The sequence below is a fragment of the Aythya fuligula genome, chromosome 7 (genome assembly GCF_009819795.1).
Source record: "Aythya fuligula isolate bAytFul2 chromosome 7, bAytFul2.pri, whole genome shotgun sequence".
NCBI classification, from domain to species: domain Eukaryota; kingdom Metazoa; phylum Chordata; class Aves; order Anseriformes; family Anatidae; genus Aythya; species Aythya fuligula.
Window position 1 is genome coordinate 27,003,761 of NC_045565.1, and position 18,429 is coordinate 27,022,189.

Consider the following 18,429-nt stretch of genomic DNA (forward strand, 5'->3'; position numbering starts at 1 on the left):
ATGAGGGATGCTTCTGCGGGCATGGGGGCTGCAAAATGCCCCAAGTTTCATAAAAGCAAAATCAAAGCCCTGAATTACGCCATGGGAAGCAGGAGGGTGAGATGGCGATGCTCTTGCTGTGAAAGCATCCTCGAGAAAGCAGCTGCGAATGCCAAACTTTGTGTAATTTCTGAGCAGCCTCCCCCAGGGCCATGAGAGTGCTCCCCACCCACCGGCTCTCACTGTAACCTATGGATAGGTGGCTGAGGCAGGTCTCCTGGGCACCTTGGCTTGGGGCTTACCCCGCAGCAATGGGTAGAAGGCTCCAGCTCTCAGAATTCAGCAACTTTGATCCTCATTTTGGCCGACTGAAGGTGCGGTGGTCCCTGGAGCAAGGAGTGACAGTCCCTTGTCCATGGCGAACGTGCAGTGCCATCAGGGGCTGGCGCTTCACCGCATGGCTCTCCAGGCTGCAAAGAGTGCAAGAGAAACCTCAAAACCCCACACAACCCAGGAGTGAGAGATTGAGGACATAGCGCCCTTGATTGGAAAAGGAGGCACCCAGGAAACCTTGTGGTGTATATATATATATATTAATTTTTTTTAACTAGAGCTCAAGTAATTTGACTTGCATGTCCCCTGAGCTGCTTCCTAAACCACAGCTGCACAAGGAATTATCTAGCTCTTAGCTGAAGTAACTCCCTAAAAAAATAAAAATAAAAAAAATGTAGGCCATTAAAGTGCTAATAAAAAATGTTGATGAATCTCTGAGCAGTGCTCTGATTACCTCTCTGTGGGGAACGAAGAACTCATTAACATGAGCTTCGTGCCACTCCCTCCTCCTTTCTCGGAGTTTGGCATAAAGCAAGGAAACAAATGTTTGTGGTTTGGCCAAGATTCTAACGAGTAGCTCAGCTCGGTCCCCCAATTAGACACATGGCTTTATGGAGGGTGAAAAGGCTGCAGGACCGTGTAAGTGGCAAAGTGCGTCTGCCGGATCGGGCCCCCAGAAAGGAGACACGTTATCTGTTGTATGTAGTTCTGTGGTGTTTTTTTTTTGTTTGTTTGTCTGTTTGTTTTGGAAAGTATTTAGCTGGATGCAGGAAATGTGCAGAGAGAGGGCTTCATTGGCACTGCAAACAGGGACAAGGGCACGAAGCCCAGAGAGAGGAGCACAGCCCTAATTCCTTCTGAGGACCCACTCTCCAAAAACACAATGTCACAGTAGCTTTCTGTGGGCTTGGGCTCACTCGTTGAGGTGCATTTTTTAACCCAGGGCTCCAGTCTGACCCCAGTGGATCTGTCCTGGCTGCTATCTGCCCTCTCTGCACTACCTGTTGCCTATCCGCAGACTGACGGGCACCTTGGAGCACCCCAGGAGTCTTGGCATCGAGACCTGTCCAACGGGACCGGGCCGAGCTCAGCAGCACCCAGCAGCCACTCCGAAGGAACAAAACCTCCAGAACTGATGGGAAAAGTCTCTCCTGTACAGGAATGTTTCTCCTTGGTCCTGCTTGTAATCCATCCATGGTCTGAATCGTGAGAATTTGTCATCTCCGTCAGCTTTTCAGGACTAGAGTAATGGGAAAACTTAGCCACATGCCCAGGAGAAGAGAACTTGCCCTGCAATAAACACATGAGGCATCTTTACATGTCTGAAAGCAATCTGCTGGGGCAAGCGGTGCCTCTGAAATTCAGATTTCCAGGTGTGTGATCAATGTCACGCAGCGCCTCAGCACTCAGATCAGCCTCCCCAGACATCAAGCATGCTGCACAGACAGCGCTTCTTGTCATGGCTTTAATAAACTTTATCTCCAAAGCAGCGAGGTTTTTCCATTCCCGATACCCTCCTGGGGAAGGTTGAGCCTGATCGCTCTGAGGGTTGACAACTCCCCTCTGATTTCCAGCCGAAATTGGTCAGTGGCTGGAGGGAGTTCCCGATCCTCACCGCGGCACCACCCTCACTTCCAAAACCACAACTGCATCGTGGCATTCCTTGGATTTTCAGATTGAAAGCTTACCAAAACATGATACAGCTGTATTATTATTTTTCTTCCTGCAAGGCAAAAACGAGCGTTGCAGCGAATAACCACGCATGAGGAAGCCGATTGCCTCAGCACACTCCACATGCAGGTAGGGGTGTGTGTGTGTGAACGCACCCGCTCCTCCCGTGCCCAAGGTAAGCTTTAATTCCCCACGGCCGCCAGATGGTTAGAGGTCCTGCACTAAATAACAGGTGCTGCTCCACCTCATCCCATTATTACTGGCCGGCACCTACGGGTTCCCAGAGCATTGGTCCCGCCAGCTGGGGCCATCTCAGCTCTAAGTAGAAATTTGCAAAGCTAAAACACGTCCTCCTTGCACACCCCAGGGCTGGGCAGCTCAGAGCCTCGAGCAGTTGTGTCTTTGAGGCCCTCTGTAGCTCCCGAGGGACCTGGGGCTCACGGTGACGTGGTGGCACAGCCAGCAGGGCTGGTGCCTCCCTGCTGGCTCCCACCAAAGGCCCTGGGCGCACGCAGCCCTCGCCCTGCCCTTGCTGCATCCCAATCATGTCCCTGCCATCACAGTCCCCAAGGAGCCCTTCCAAAGCCAGCAGGTTGCCGAATTACAAGGTTCTGTCCCCGAAACCACACAAAGCCGGTTGTGTGAGCGGCTTTACACCTGTAAGCACTGCTGTCGGGTCTCAAAGGGAACTTTTAAGCCCTCCAAGCGCATTTTGCACAACTTTTGAATCTTAAAAAACGATTCCAAATATAATTACAGGCTCTTAACATTATTATTATTATGGCATGGGATTTATTTTTTGCAGGCATGCATGCATATCACCCAGGGCTTTATGCATGCACTGAGACGTGCTTCTGCGAATTCAAAGGGCTGGTCAGGGGTGGGCCAGCCAACCCCAAACCCCAAACCCCAAACCCCAAACCCCTGTAACGCCGCGCAGGGAGCAGCACAGGGGGGACTGCAGCCGCAGAGCCCAGCCGCGGGGCCGGCTATTGCAAAAAAAAAAAAAAAAAAAGAAAAGAAAAGAAAAAAAAAAAAAGCGATTTGCATGTTGCGCACACACTGCAGCACAGCGGGGGGGGGGGCCAGGTCCCTCCCCTCCTCTCCGGGCGGGAACAACAATGGAGGGAGGCGGGCGGGGCCTCCTCTTCCTCCTCCTCTCCTTCCTCCTCCTCCTCCTCTTCATCCTCCTCCTCCTCCTCCTCGCAGCCCCAGCCCCTCGCAGCCCCCCCCCAGACTCAGCCTGGAGGCGGCCGCTGCCAGATAGTGCTCCACCGGGGGAAGGAGGAGGAGCCCAGGTGTCCCTTCCTGCCACATCGTGCGCCGCCCCCCCCCCCCACCTTCCCCGGCCCTCCCCCATCCCGTCCCCTCCCCGGCCCTGCCCCCTGCCCCTCCCCGGCCGTGCCCGCGGCGGGGCGGAGAGGCGAGGAGGGAAGGGAAGGGATGGAGTGAGCAGCGGGGCCGCCGAGGTAACGCTGCCGTGCCCGTGATGGGGGTCGGGGAGGGGGATTTGAGGGTAGGGGGGGTCCCAAAATGTCGCCTCCCGGCCCCGCCGAGAGCGCAGTGGGGCGGGCGGGATGCGCTGGGGATGCAGTGTGGGGCCGGGCTTGGGGTTGCGATTGGGGTTGGGGGGGGGGCAGGACCCAAACGGGGGGGCTCCCGGGTGTGTGTGTAGGGTATGTGTGTGTGTATGGGGTACGGGTGTGTGTGTAGGGTGGGTGTGTGTGTGTGTGTGTGGGGGGTGCAGTTGGCGCCGTGCGCGTGCAAGCGCGCGTGCAGCCCGGCGGGGCCGCGCGGCGGCGCACAAAGGCTGCGGGGCGGCTGCTGCTGCGCGCCCGGGGGCACGGCGAGGACCCCCCCCCCCTTTCTCCCCTTTTTCACCCCCTTTACACCCCTTTTTTGCACCCCCTTTTTGCACCCCCGCACCCTGGTGCCGGACCCACCGCACCCCTACCCGCCTGGCCGGAGCGCAGCGGTGAGTGCGCGGCGTTTCGCTGCCTCGCTTTCCCCCAAATCCCCTCTACGGGTGGCCGCCCCCATCCCTTTTTCCCCTTTATTTTCCCTCTCCTGGGGTCTCTGCACGCCTGGGAGCCCCCGGGGGTGCTACGGTGCTGCCTTCTGGGCTGCTGGCTCCGGTGCGGCTGTGGAAAGGACGGGGCGCGGAGCAGCGCGCCTGGGTTTGGAGACGCTGACCCCAAAAAGCCGGGGGGCTGATTGCAATTAGGGCCGGCCGTAAGCACGGGGCCCGGCCGCATGGGGCTGAGAAAACCGCTGAGAATCTGCGTGCTCCGTGAGAGCCAGGCTTTGGAAACGCTCACACACGTCCAGCTCCACCTTTGCCGCTTGTAGTGGTGCGGGCAGCCCGGGAGCTCAATTTCAATGCGTTCCCATCGTGGATTTGCTGGGCTGCCAGTGGCACACCCCACAGTGCCACCAGCACCTGCCCCAACACCACCAGTACCTGTCCCCCTTCTCCTCTGCTGTCTCCCCAAGGAGCAGCCCCAGCCACGCAGCCCCTTTTGGGAAGAGTTTGGTGTTTTGGCTCCGTCGCGTGTTGCTCTGTGTGTGTGTGTGGTGGTCACGAAAAATTTCAAGGTTTGTGTCTTGAACTTCGCTAACAAGATCCCAATGGGAACTCCTTTGGGGAGTTTGGTCTCAGCCCCAAGACAATTTTCTTCTCGCGTTAAATCCACCTTGAATTTTTAAATGAGTTTTTATTATATAAACCAACATTTATCCCGGACTTGAGGGTGGTCTGGCAGCTAGGCAGTGTCTGCATTACCAAAGGACACAGTTTCAGTGGGGAAGCCTTGCAGTGGTGTGGGGAAATGAGCGAGGAACTGACTTGAAAAACAGCCAGCACCACCGCTGCTAGTGGAGGTAGTGGCTTGTGGTTTGGTCTTCTGAGCATCCTTATCTTGCAGCTGAGCCCGCATCAGCGGCTTGCCCTTCGTCCAGGGGTACAGGGCTATCTTGAGGGTGGTGATGTGATCATGAGCAGAGGGAAAAAGGAGCAGGATTGAGCCTCATCTGGGCAGCACTCCTAGAAGGAGCTAAGTTTTCGAACAGAATCAGTGGCAATGAATGAGCAAAAAAAAAATAATCGGCCAAGGGTTCTAAAAGAATCAAGGTATGAAATTGCCAAATTACTTATTGTGCTGGATAAGCTGTTGCTTAAATCGGCTTTGGGACCAGAGGAGTGAAGCTGCTAAATGTGACCTCAGCCGCTGGGCTTCGGTGTGACCGGGGGGACTTCAGGTTTCCTCCTGCTCCAGGCACAGGTGGCTGGTGCCGCGCTGCCACCAGCGGTGGTGGCTTTGGAGGGACAAGGCTTACTTTGTGCCTGGGGTTGCCGGGACATTTTGCACCAGCGAGTTCTCGGTGGAGGTGTTCTGCACACCCAGGCGTTGCGGCGGCGTGGCCAAAAACCCCAGGTGAGTCCTTGCAGCCTGCTGCGGCGCTGCCCAGGGCTTGGCGAGGAGAGCAGGTGTGGGTCTGGGAATGCGGCCGGCTCCTGGGCTGGTGCCAAAAGGGCTGGCAGGTGCTGCTTTGAGAAAGGAGAGCACGAGCTCCTTAATTTGTTTGCCCACTCGTTAATAGCGGATACTGGTTTTAGCTTTACGAGTCTTCACGTCCTCAGCTTTAGAACATTTCTTGTTTTTTCAGGACAAATTATAACTTGTGCTTAGTTTTCAGTGGGAGAACACGAAGCCCAAAGCAGGGGCTCTTGAGGGACCGAGTGCTCAGTGGTTGGGGTTAGTGCATGGCGGTGATGACCGAGCACGTCCTTACTCCTTGGCCATTAGATGGAGTCTTGGTTAAATCGCTCATTATCCTTGACTCTTACCTGAGGATCGGCTCAGCTGGTGTTTTTATTTAAGGAAACGAAGATTTGGGGGTGATGCCGTGGTGCATCCTGCAGGGCAGGGCGCAGGCGGCGCGTTCCCCACCCGCTGCAGTGCTTCTGGAGCAGTGGGGCTGGAGCAGGGCTGCACGCTGCAGTGCCTCTGCCTGCCCCGTGCAGCTGGGAAGGGCTGGGGTGCCAACTGGAATGGGTCCCCTGGCCCTGCTGGGCTTGTCCCTGCCCGGTCTGGTGCTGGAGATGTTGGTGATCACCGGGGTGCATCGTGAAAATTCCTGCTGCTGGTTAAACCTGCAGCAAACATCCCTAACAGCCTGCTCTGCGGCTGGTGGCACTGCAATTACAGCTCTTAAAAGAAATAATGATTTAGGAAAAGAACCTGAGTGTGACCTTGAGCTGGTGCATAAAGTTGGCCTAGCTAGCTTTCTTAAACAGGAGGGAAATAAAATTATTTTAAAAACGTCCTGTAACTGTAGTGGCCATAGCAACCTCTGGCTGTTAGTTCTCTCGTAGATCAATTCTGCAATTTCTCCGTGCTGGTGTTTCAGAAACCGAGTAGGTCATTGTTTTGGTATCGACCCAGAAGAATGCAATCTATAGGATTTAATAGCATTGTTTCCTGTTACATCACAGGCTTTTCCTCAAGCTATGTTTTGAAATGCTGGTGGCTGCATTAGGAGAAGAGGTGGTGGTGTGGCATCTTATGGTTCCTGGGGGGCAGTGTCTTTTATGTAGCGTTTTTTTTGGTACAAGAAGATGAATAAAAGCTACTTGACCCTTAGGGAGCAAGCCATAACTTATTCGTTGTGTTAGTGCTAAATTATGTGGTAAACAGGGTTAGTTCCTACATTAACTTTGAGACAACTGGCACGTGGGGAAGCACTTCTCTTTCTTTTCCCTGTGCGAGGTAACACAAGTCATTGTACATCACAAGTGAGAATTTGAGGTGCTCCTTTTAAAGATGTCCTGGCAAGTACATGGTGGTTTTGTGGATAGCTCTTGATCTGGATTGTTAGTTAAGACAAAACAATTTTTAATTGTATTAATAAATTTGGTCAGATATGGAAGTGTCTTCAATTATAGCTTGCTTTCAGTCCAGGCTACAGTGGAGGTTTTTTTTTCCTTCCATCGTCGGTAAAATGGAAAATATTTTCTACTAAAAAGTTGAGGTTTTCTTAGGATTCCTTGAAAAGTTTCTGAAAGAAGGCTCCTTCTGATGATTCTTGTTTTTCTTATAGCTGGCATCTTCACGGTTTAGCTGATGTGACGTAGGCAATTATTTAGCCAGGACTCTGGGAGCATATAAGATTCATTACTATATTTGAAGTCATTCAAAGGGTAATAATGTAAACTCTTCTTAACAAGGATGCAATCAGCTGGTACAAAGTGCTAATTAAGGAAATAGTATAATAGCCCCATTCACTGTTCCAGTCTCTTAAACTGCTCTGGTCTTGGCTGGGAAGAAACTCTTTCCTTGCCTTGTGTTGTTTAATGTGTTAAAATCCTGGTGACTTCAAAGCGGCAGGGAGCTGTGGGGTGAGCTGGCAGCTTGGGATGGGGTTCAGTGAATGTGCTAACTGCTTGGTCTGTTTGGCATTTGCTTGACCCGATGGCTAACAGCTGGGAAAATCCCTGTGCCCCCACACAGCCAGCACCTCCTGAGTTACTTCTCCAGCTGAAGGATGTGGTGATCTTGAGTACCATGGAGTTAAATTGCTGTCCCGTTGCAGCTTTTATTGCTTCTCTTACTGTCGCTGTGCTGCCTTAAATGAGTCTTCAGCGTGGTGCTGGCACTGCAGCCAGGAGCTGGACTCTGTTGGCCCAAGTGAGAAGCTTTTGTTAAATCACTGTGAGAACTTGTGCTTGCTATCTTCATGTGTACCTACAAAAATCTGTTTTAAGATTTTTGTTGTTGCATATATTTAAATGTATTATCACAGAATCGTGGAATGGTTTAGGTTGTGAGGGACCTCGGGAGGTCATCTGCTCAAGCAAGGCTACCCAGGTTGCCCAGGAAGACGTTACGTTTTTTATTCTTACAGAAAATAAGCATTGCTATGCACATCATCTGTACCTGTTGCACTACATGTGATGTTCTTCAGAGGCCAGTTGGATCTGCATCTTCTTGTGTTTGCAGATGCACAGCCGATGTCAGATCTGGCAGCAAGGCGTGTGCCACCCAGCAAAGCCCTCCTGTGCATGTCCTGCTGGGTGCAAAATAGAAAGCCTTGCTTATTGCCTAGTTTGCTGTATTGTGCTAATGTAGAAAAAACAAGGTGAAATGTATCTTAAACATTTTGTTTCTTTCCCTCCAAGCATAGGCTTTGGGTGAAGAAAGGCTTTCGTAACAGTTCTGGAGGTCTTGTCCAAAGCCTGTGGCATCTGTTTGGTACTGACCTTGTCTGTGCGACTCAAATCATTTTAGATCAGTGGAAATTTTAAGTTGCTGTGTTCAGAGATTGCTGGTATGAAAGCACATTGTTTCATATAACCCAGCATTCCCAGCACTTCCTCAGCAACCCTCATGAAGGTGTGTGTGCTGGGGGGCTTTTGTCCATTCCAGGTCTCCCTCACCAACACACCCTGAGCAAAGGATGACCTCAGGAGGCAGAGTTCAGGTCTTTTGGGCGAAGTTTGTTGGCCAGTCTGGTCTTTTCCAAAACACAGGTTGGGTGAAGACATTGCAGGCTGCTTTTCAGACCACACAGTGACATCTCAGCCCTTCTGACTGTGCCCAGCTCAAGAATCAGCAGCGATGTCTCACCCCCATTTCAGTCTTTATAGATATATGTACAAAAAGCTCTGTACTTAGAAAGAACATCAGTAAGGCCACAGAGTCAAGTATTTGAAAGCGAAGTAGTGCTTTCCAAAGAAAATATCCTGGATTTAAACGTGAAAATTAAACTATAGCATTGGAAAGCATACTTATGAGCCCTTGTGTCAGGAAGAGTTGAAGTGTTTTGGCTCAGATGCTTCAGATCTAGCAGACACTTAGCAGAGGCAACCTTAAGCCTAAAATATGAAAAAATAGACAAAACTGAAAACAAGCTTTGGAGGTGGAGAGAGTGAATGATACCAGACAGCATGTCTAGCTCTGTTGAGAGCCAAGCATGGTGACACACAGGTGGTGGCATGGCAAAATACCTGTGTATTTTCCTGACACAAATACACAGCTGTTTGCAGGAGTGCTTATGGATTGCACAGTCATTTTTCCAGGCTCCTGGATGATGCTAAAACAGGAGTAAAACGTGATCTAAACCATTCTGGCATGCCTTTAATACAACAATCTTTGCTACATACCAGACAGCCTACTGTATTTGCTGTGCATCCTGAAACCCCAAAACCAGACTAAAAAAGTTAATTGTTAGAACATTCAAACTTTGAGATTTCGTGATGTGTAGTACTCTGTGGAGGGAAGGATCATGTATCCTCTTATGGTTGTTTTCAGTTGTATTATCTGCAGTTTTTATGGTGGTTGTGAAACTTAGGGTGCGAGAAGCTGGTTTCTATATCAAATTAACAGCTGGCACTCCCATGTTAACTTAATTCAACATTAGCCCCTGTGATATAATATAACTGCCATAATAAATGAATACCTAGTGAAATATTTCTGTTATCGTGATTAAAATGTGGCAGTGCCCGCAAGCCTATCATCGTGTTTCAGATCTTGATTGCATATAAAGTATTGTACTAAATGCCAAGTTGAGGAGTCTTAAGTCTTTGTAATGTTCACAGTTAATCTGTGGAATTTTTGGCTTCGAATGGCAGCTTGCTTTAAATGCATGCTTGTCTAAAAGTATATGCAAAGGCAAGACTCTTCTAGAGATTCAAAACAATTAAGTTTTTTTTTCTGGCCCAGCTGTCAGGCTAGAAGGCAGAAAGCAGAGATGTTCATGATCTTCAACTCATTTAGTAAATGGGAGCTGTTGTCTCCTAGGGCAAACTGTATATTTTCATGCTAAAGGCTGTGTATTTTACTTATTCCTTAAATTCTCAATGTTATGAAAGAATATATATACATGCATTGTTTTTTTTTTCCCCCCCATTCCCTTCAATGTACATACTACCAAATACAAATTGGGTTTCTTGTTGGCGTGCCGATTGTTATAAGTTGAGTATTCAGAGCTATTTGTCTTTGACGCATAGCTGACTTGGCATGCAAAGGACACGTGCGTGTTCTGTGTTAAATGGCTTAAGGACTGGAGGGACACAGCTGGAGCGCTTGGCAGACACCTCTCGTGTGCATGATTTGGAACAGAGTGCTCCGTCTCCTAAGACGAAGTGTCCAAAGTAGATCTTTCAGTAAAATTTTCATAAATATTTTCATTGCAAAGACTTAATCCTGAGCAGCTGAGGGAGAAAAAGGAAGTTGTGAGACGTGCCTTAATAATGGGCAGTGCAATGATTTCTAAAGCAAAATAAGCCTGTAACCAGCAAAGCCCGTTTTATAGAGTTGGCTTGTTCGTTATCAAGCTAATCAAAATCACGGGTCTTGTACCAGTATTGAGAAAAGAAAAAAAAAGAAAAATAGAAGAAACATGCAGAGGATTTAGCAAATACTTTGAAACTTGTGGGATTTAAAAATCCATAATTAAAGAAAACACACGCACAAAAAACAGTCCTAGTGGTCTGGCAGTCAGGTTCTCCCCCTCCTTTTCTTCTCTATTTCAAACGTTGTTTAAATAATTTTGCAGTGTGCTAAGAGATTGAATACATCTGTAAAGCACTAACGTGAGTGAGTCTGTGCTCAAAACCAGGTTAGTTTATAAAGAAAAAGAAAAGTTTGTGCCTTGAAATGGGTCCAGGGAGCTTCCTGATTAAAACATGTGAACTCAAGACAATTCTGTTTAACTACATAAAACGTTTAGGCTGTAAAACACCAGGAGGTGGTACTTAGAGGTACCTGGATAATTCGCCCCGAGGCGGCAGAGGGCCAGCGTGGGTTCCCTCTTTGCATCAGATGCTTTCCTGTGAGCCAGGCTCTGGGAGGGAAACTGAAACACTGCTTCCTCTTCAGATGGGGGTTTGGATGTATGTTGTGCTTCCAGTGTGTTTGTTTGCTCAAGCTTAGATGTTTTTAAACAGCAGTGCCTGTGATTTTACATGCCCTGAGATGACAGCTCAATAAGGGCTAGACCAGAAGGACTGCTTGATTATACTCAACCACTGCCTCTTTCCAAATGACAGTTTTTGCTGTCAGATCAGCAGAAAATGTTCGTTCTTGTTGTTCCTAACGTGAGGCTGTCACTGTGTGTCAGTGCTTCTAATCAAATGTAATGACTTAATTTACTGCCAGGTGGAACATTTTTCCTTCAAAGTATCTTAAGCCTGAAGGTTTTCGACTGCCTGGGTCAAGGCGCTGTCCCCTGCGATGGACCCGGCGTGGCCACCGGCGGGCGTGAAGTGCTGCCAGAGAAGTGTCCTCCAGCAAGGGCAGTTAGCCTTCCAGTCGTACCCTTTGTGAAATCCTTGCTGAGCTGCAAAGATTGCCAAATCTTCCCTCAGTTGGCAAGCACCTAGGATGCAACTTGAGCCAAGGGAAGGGAGAGCTCAGTGCTTGGAGGTGCGAGTGCCTGGTCAGGGCTGCTCCGGCTCCATAGGCGAAGCCAGCAGCAGCCTGAAATCACCCGGCCATCCCAGGGCCAGCTCAACAAGGCAGACCACAGCACAGTGGTGTGATTGTCCCCATACTTGGGTTTGATACTATCTCTGATGGAAAAATTCACCATGTTTCCTTGCTGAAAAGGGTTCTAATAGTCTCCTTTGGGTTAAAAAAAAAAATAAATAAATGAAATGCATCGCCTCCTTTCCTCTTAATGTTCGCTAATACTTTGCATAAGACTCTCTACTGTCTGCGAAACGTTGACTAAAATGAATTAGCTAAAGGTGGGAGTTGGAGTCACGGAGTCATATTTATAACCTGGGCTAGCCTTTAACAAGAAAAAAATAGCTTGAGGTATGCCATGTAACAGGAGAGTCTGGCTGCTATCAAACATCCTGCAAATGTATAGTAACGGGTATTGTGTGTAGGAAATTTATCTTTGTAGTAGAAACCCGATGTTGCTGCTGTTCCCAGGGGGCGAGTTGAGTGAGGTTATTACTGCGGCGGAGCTAACAGAGCTCTGCTTATAGCATGCATGCAGACCAGACGGTTCTTCGCAGAAGGGTGACCTTTGCTGTATTTTGGTTTCAGATTTCACAGGGACCTATTTCAAAGTTTTTAGCTTCAGTCCACACCCTGCTGGTGGTTAGCTATAAAACTCTCTTTGAAGAAAGTTTTAAAAAAAAAAAAAAATCTGCCTTTTATTACCTTAATAAAGTTAGATAGAGGTCATTTGTTTACTCCTTTTTGTAATAATGCACTGCTGCCGCTGTTATTTGTCAATATAACTGATAGTTCAAAGATGGAATTAAAGCTGCAGAATTACCAGCTATAGTGTGTAAAAGTGTAGCGCAAGTAATTCTATTTTATGGCTCTTCAGTTTATTAGTTAACTTGAAGAATGTGTGCTGGCATATATTTGTGCTGGGGAAACCATTCTGGTTCACATGGCATAATGTAATGTCCTCTCTCCAAGGTTATTTTACCTTCTTTCTAAACTTTTTTTTTTGGTTATTCTCTCTTGCTTTCCAAAACCAATTTAAAGAAATACAAGAAAGCCACATAGAGTTGGATCCTGTCCCAAATGCTTTTGTTACAAGTGCTGGTGCTCACTAAACTTAAGTAGCCCAATGTGAAAACACAGCAGAACACCTCCTCTCCTTTCACTTTCTGCATTAATTCTTTCTAATAAGTTGAATTGGCTCCAGGAGGAGCCGCACGAGCACTGGAGCAGGTGCAAGGTCTCAATGGTGGGAACGTGCCAAGGACAGGGGAACCTGTCTGTACTGAGCTTGGGGCTCCGGTCCTAAAATCCTACAAAGGGGGCAATGCTGGCTTGTTGAGTCCATTCAAATACATTTGTGGATGTTGTCTGCAAGCTAAGCCTTTTGCAAGGAGGCTTGTTTTAAGGCAAGTCAGAATGAAGAGGCAGTTTCTCTCAGCTTTGAGATACGAGCTGGCAGCTCCAGGTCATTAGGTTTCCCCTGCTCTGCCAATACTCCCAAAATCTGTGGGGAAAAGGTCTTGTTTGAGGGGAGGATCTTTGGGGTGAAGGCAATGTTTTGGAGAAACTACATAGACTTCAGAATTATTTTAATTAAAACCTCCTTGTCCATTGTTTATTTTGGCAATTCTTAAGAGGCTCAGAAATGTGTCAAACCTTCCAAGTTTTGAAAAGCCACTCCTGTTATCTGATAGTTTGGAGAGTTTCCTGTCCTAGATGCTGGATTTGAAGAATGAAAGTGTCATGTAGGGAGGGGGAGGAAAAAAAAATGGGGATAACCAGGCTGAAAGTGGGACTTGCTGATGTAACTGGTGCACAGAATGCAGAGGAGGAGTGAAAAAGCTGATGAAGCTTTAGGAATAAGCACTGAAGCATGCCTACGTATTTTATCCTTAGACCATAATATGCAGTTGTGTCTGGTAGTTATGTATCTGTGCATTTGGTTCACCGAACTCTTACTGGCTGCAGGAGGTGGAGGTATGGAGTGTGTGTGCAGGCAGGACAGTGGAAGGGGTCTCTGCGATTTGGGTTTTTCTCATTTTGCATTAAGTCCTTGAAGTCAGCTTACTACTGGAGTAAAATAACCAACTGGCTCCCCTCATCTGCAAGCGTTAGTGTGTCCTGACATAGAGCTGGAGTGCTGCTGGGGTGTCAGACACATGGGACATGGGATGCTGGCAGCCAGGCAGACCAAGCACATTACAGCAGCGAGTGGCATTGTGCATGATGTCCTATAGCAGCGGGTGCCTCAGGGCAGTTTGCACACACAGAGCTGTGGCCTGGCGCAGCTGCATACTGGATGCAGCCACTCCTGGGCTCAGGCATCGTACAGCCATGTCCCAGCTCCATGGGGTTGCCGGTGGGTGGGTGATGGTCCCAGGCTGGGTGCTTGGGGTGAGGCATTGGGGTTGCTTTCTGTTGCACCATTCCTTTGTTTTCAGTCTGCAGCGTTCCTTTACAGAGCAAAGCATCATAATTAATTTTTCTCATGTAAAATAAAAAGGGTTTCAGTATTGAGTAGTGTGTAACATTGCTATTTTTTAGCTCTGTTTCATGGTTACGTACAAGAAACTGAGGCAAAATATTGCCATGGTAAAACTTCATTGCATCAGGTAAAGCAAGGTGTCTTGTTCTCATATGTTAGTGTTCTGCAACATAGAGACCAAAATGATTATTTTGGTGAGAAAGAATGGGGCTGTGCTTGGTTCTGGCAATGAACTTATGCATACGGCTGCAAGACAACTTTATATGTGAAGAAGTGACAATTGCATTGAGAAAAATGTGTACAAATAGGTTGGCTTAGCATAGCTCAGCTTGCCTCCCAGAGTGTCCTGTAATTAAAACCTGTGGTCTCTTTACATCGTTTGAACAGTGTTATCCGACTTCTCCTTCCATCCAGGTTTTCATCGGTTAAATGATGTGTAAGAAAACCTAGTGTTGCTACTAACAAACTTGGCACAAATATTGTTTTAACAATTTTAGTGCTGACTTTCCAACAGCAGAAAGCTGTTTGCTGTTGGAGTTGACTGAAATGGTTCCAGTTATTCTCTGCAGGTGGTGAACGATACGCGCTCACAGCATGCATAGCTGTCCTGTAGTTAGCACTTCATGTCCTTTATCCTGGTGTGTTCCTCACTTTTCCTTTTGCTTTTATTTTTTCTGTGTTTGTTATTGCTGTTTGTCCCCCCACCCTCATCTGCAATGAAGCGTTACCTCCAGAAGTTTTTGTGCTTTTTTTTTTGTTTGATGTGATGTGCCAGCTTCAGCGTAGATACTTAAGGAGTCTTATCAAAGTAATACTGGCTCAGTCAGAGTAAAGATGCTTTAGCTAAATAGACTATGGCTGTGTTTAAAAATAACAGCCCCGGCTGTGTCAGCGCGTCGGACGACCTGGTTTCGGCGTTAGATGAATCAAAAGAAGGGAGGCTGAATGCTCCTGAATTTTCGATTAGCCAAAAGGCTTAGAGGGAGCTGGTTATGCTGGGCCTTTTAAGTGCGTGAAGGCTGCGTGTGGTGCCTCTTGCTCTCGTTGGGCTGGGTGCAGGCATTGTCCTCCCTCAGGTTTGTGTTCTCAGCCCTTCTTCTCAGGGCTGCCCTGTCGGCCATAGCTCCTGTGTAGGTCTCATGCCCTGGGGTGCCAGTTGTGTCCCCTAGCACTGCCCTGCCACATCCCTCCCTGCTCTGTTTCGGGGGGCTTGCTGAAGGCTGGCCTCTCACTGCCCCTTGTAAAGGGGCTCAGGTAGTGAGAGAGCTGACATGCAGGAGGAAAAAAAAAAAAAACTTTTTTGAAAATACCATGTGCATCTGTTTGTTTCATTTCTTGTTCCGTGTGGGTCTTATATGCTTTTTTTTTTTTTGGTTGTTTCTTGGCAAGGAGAATAGCATTACATTCTTGTACCCAGAGGAAGGGTATTAAGCTAACTCGTAAAAAAGATGATTTATTATCAAATGTAGTTTTTCATTTTGTCCATTGGAAATTCAAAAAAACCCAACAAAAAACCCTCTAACCATACCCAGATTACTGGCTTCATTCATGCAGTCTTTGTATCAAATTTGGATACTGTCTTTGTTAAATTATGGCTCCTTAGGGTTTTCTGCTACAGAGGCTTCTTCAGTCGGGAAATGAGGGTATAATAAAGAGGATCCAAGGACCGGACATAATGATTCTATATAATTGAAACAAACAATGCCGGGTTTGGCTGATGCTGGTTTTTCCATCAATTTTTTTATTGGCGCTTGCTCATTTTGCTTTAAGCAGAGTTTAAAACTGAAGCAGCTTGAGTGTCTGAAGTAGTTGAAAGCCCAATAGCAGGCAATTCGGGCAATACTGTTAATCACTGTGTCCTATCTTTATGCACTTCCCCTGAATTCTGGCTTATTCAGGAAGTCTCTTTGATTAGGGCAGTAAATTCAGCAGGAGACATCCAGAGTCACTGGAGGGTGTAACTGAAGCCAGCCTGATAGGTCTGGTTGTGCCCGAGGTACTCGCAGCCTTGTGCCAAGCACTGGGCTCGTGCCTGGCAAGGAGTGGTGAGTACCTGGTGCTCCTCACCACTCTCTGGTGTGCCTCAGCTGGCTGCTGCTGTTGGCTTTCACTCCTGCTTCTGTTATAAGGTGATCTTAATTATAAGGGTAGAATCATCACAACATACTTCAGGATGCAAACAGCTTTGCTAAGCCTTCAGCAAATGACTGTGCCTCTTGGGTGAAGCAAGAAGCCAGAGCACACTGCTGGCTCTCTCTCGTTCTGATGCTGAACCACTGCAGAAGAGGAACGATGTCGAGTCCCTCGTCTCATCTCTGCTGTGCCAGAACACTTGATCTTTCAGGCCAAGGAGCGTGCGGTGCTGTGGTTTTGCAGATACTGTTCAGAGAGAGAGAGGAGGGAAAAAAATTGCAGTCTTGGCATTAACACTTACAAACTAATGTATAATCCTAGTAAAGCTGCTGAAGTCAAAGCTGTAGGTATTTTTAATGTCCTCTTAATCTGATTCTTAAATGTTTTGGTGGTATTTTCTCCTCATTTTTGTTCTCAATAACTGTTGTGTCTTTGCATGTTGGTATACAATCAGGTACAACTTTGAGTCATACCTAACACACAGAAATGTTTCTTTTCACTGTTTCTGCATGTGCTGTTCAAAATGCCTTATTAATTTCTTTAATCTAGAAATCCAGAGCAGCCTTTTCTAATGCTCTTTCTCATATTCAGGTTCAACTACATAACTCCTTTTCCACTCTTTTCTACTGTCCATGTTAGAAACAGCTCTCAGGTAAAGTGAAAGCCCTTGCTGTCACTAATGGTATAGTGCTTTGGAAGATGAAAACTGGATTCTTCATGTAACAAAAAGCTGTGTGTGATTTGAGATCAGCACTTTCAGTACATGACTACAGTGCGTTATAGTCAAATATAGCAAATGCAACATTTTTAGCCTTTTTGTGTTTTTTTTTTTGTTTTGTTTTTGTGCACTATATATGCGTATGATGCACACAAAAAATCTTTTTGATGAAAAAGAAAGCTGATGAAAGGGGTAAAACTGTATATAGCCTCGAGGAGAAACTTTTGGAAACGTTTCTGTGGACTGTAGCAATGGGTGTTACGTAAGAGAGAAAAAAAAAAAAAAGTTTGCCCTGAAGTGCCTAAATTACTAAAGCAATTCTAAAAGTAGGGTCTGTCTGCCTGCCTGGAGATCACTGCAATGTCCACTACTGACCGGAAGCGAGATGAGCATGGATGTGTTGGATCACATAGTTATTTACAGGAGGCTGTGGGTTGTGAGGGTTACAGGGTTGTGTAACTCAGTGCAAGAGTAAATGTTCCAGTGGACATCCTCACATTATTCAGTTAACTTGAAATTGTGTGAAATTCAGTCTCCTGAGTGGTCTGAGTTCGTATTTAGCACATGAGGATTTGATCTTTTATTTGTTTGCTCTTTGTGGTAAACTGAGCTAGTGCAGACTTGACTGAAGTGTGCAGTTGCACAGCTTTCTAATTAATTTGAGTGCTGTCTTTGGCATATTTGATGGATTGGGGGGGGGGTATAAAAACACAACAGTAGATTTTTTTTGTGTGTGTGTTGAAGGATTTTGTTGTAGCATCTCGTGATGCTTGTGGGGTTTGCACTGGGCATGGATCCACAGCTGGCTCAGGAGCCACAGAATCTCTGTCTGGGTCCCTGAGGCAGAGGGAAGGCAGGAGCCATTCAGCCGCCCAGCTCATCCAGCCCGGGCTTTCTGCTTAATCACATCCCTGCCTCGAATTGCTTTCTGGAGAACTCTATTGTTGGTGGAAGCCTTACAACGAGGCAAACCCAGCTCAGACTTAGCTGGCTAATTAGGGTGCCCGGTTAGGGAAGTGTGAATACAGCTCTCACACTGCCGTGCCTGCACACACGTTCTTTGTGCGGTGGGGTCCGGATCCTTGGGTCCTCCCAGCTCTGCACAGATGACACATGGATAACAAGTCTCTGTTTAGGTTTCAGCTCGTCATTCAGACTGCTGTAATATTTGACTGCCCCATCTGCATATTGGCTTAGCCCATGGAAAGTCTTGGGCTGTGAGATTTTGTTTTAATTATCTTTTTAATATAAACCGTGTAAATGCTGCAGCGTTATTCTTCTGCTTTTAGGGTATTTGAAGCCCCCAGTGACTGACAGCTGCTGGCATTCCTCCTTTCTGTAGACAGCCCATAGTGTGAAACAGCTGGCATCCAGTAAATGAAAGGAGTTTTGCTGTTGCCTTCAGTGTGGTCAGATCCACCTGGAGGTTTCAGGTTCTTAAGCAGTTCTGTTTGTTTGCATTCCCTCTTAAGAAAATAAACAAACACACACATCCTCATTTGTTTCTACTGCTCCCCCTCACCCCATCTGTAGGTCAGCTTCACTATTAGGTACAAATATTCCCAATTAGGTTTTTCTTTTATGTCCTTTTGTTTTAGCAAGCCTCTTATTACAAACAGTTTAAGCTCCCACACCTTGGTGGG

At 47.4% G+C, this 18,429-nt stretch overlaps 1 protein-coding gene across 3 annotated transcripts in view; it reads left to right on the forward strand.

Annotated features, from left to right (window-relative positions):
- The first annotated feature begins 3,384 nt into the window (after nucleotides 1-3,384).
- ADD3 (adducin 3) overlaps nucleotides 3,385-18,429 on the forward strand; it is a 98,058-nt gene continuing 83,013 nt past the window's right edge. For 2 of the 3 annotated variants that reach the window (XM_032190763.1, XM_032190769.1), the window contains exon 1: nucleotides 3,385-3,452. The gene's annotated coding sequence lies outside the window, so the exon portion shown is untranslated. Of the gene's footprint in view, nucleotides 3,453-3,480; nucleotides 3,500-18,429 lie in introns of those variants that run through there. The other variant, XM_032190764.1, reaches the window with a different exon arrangement.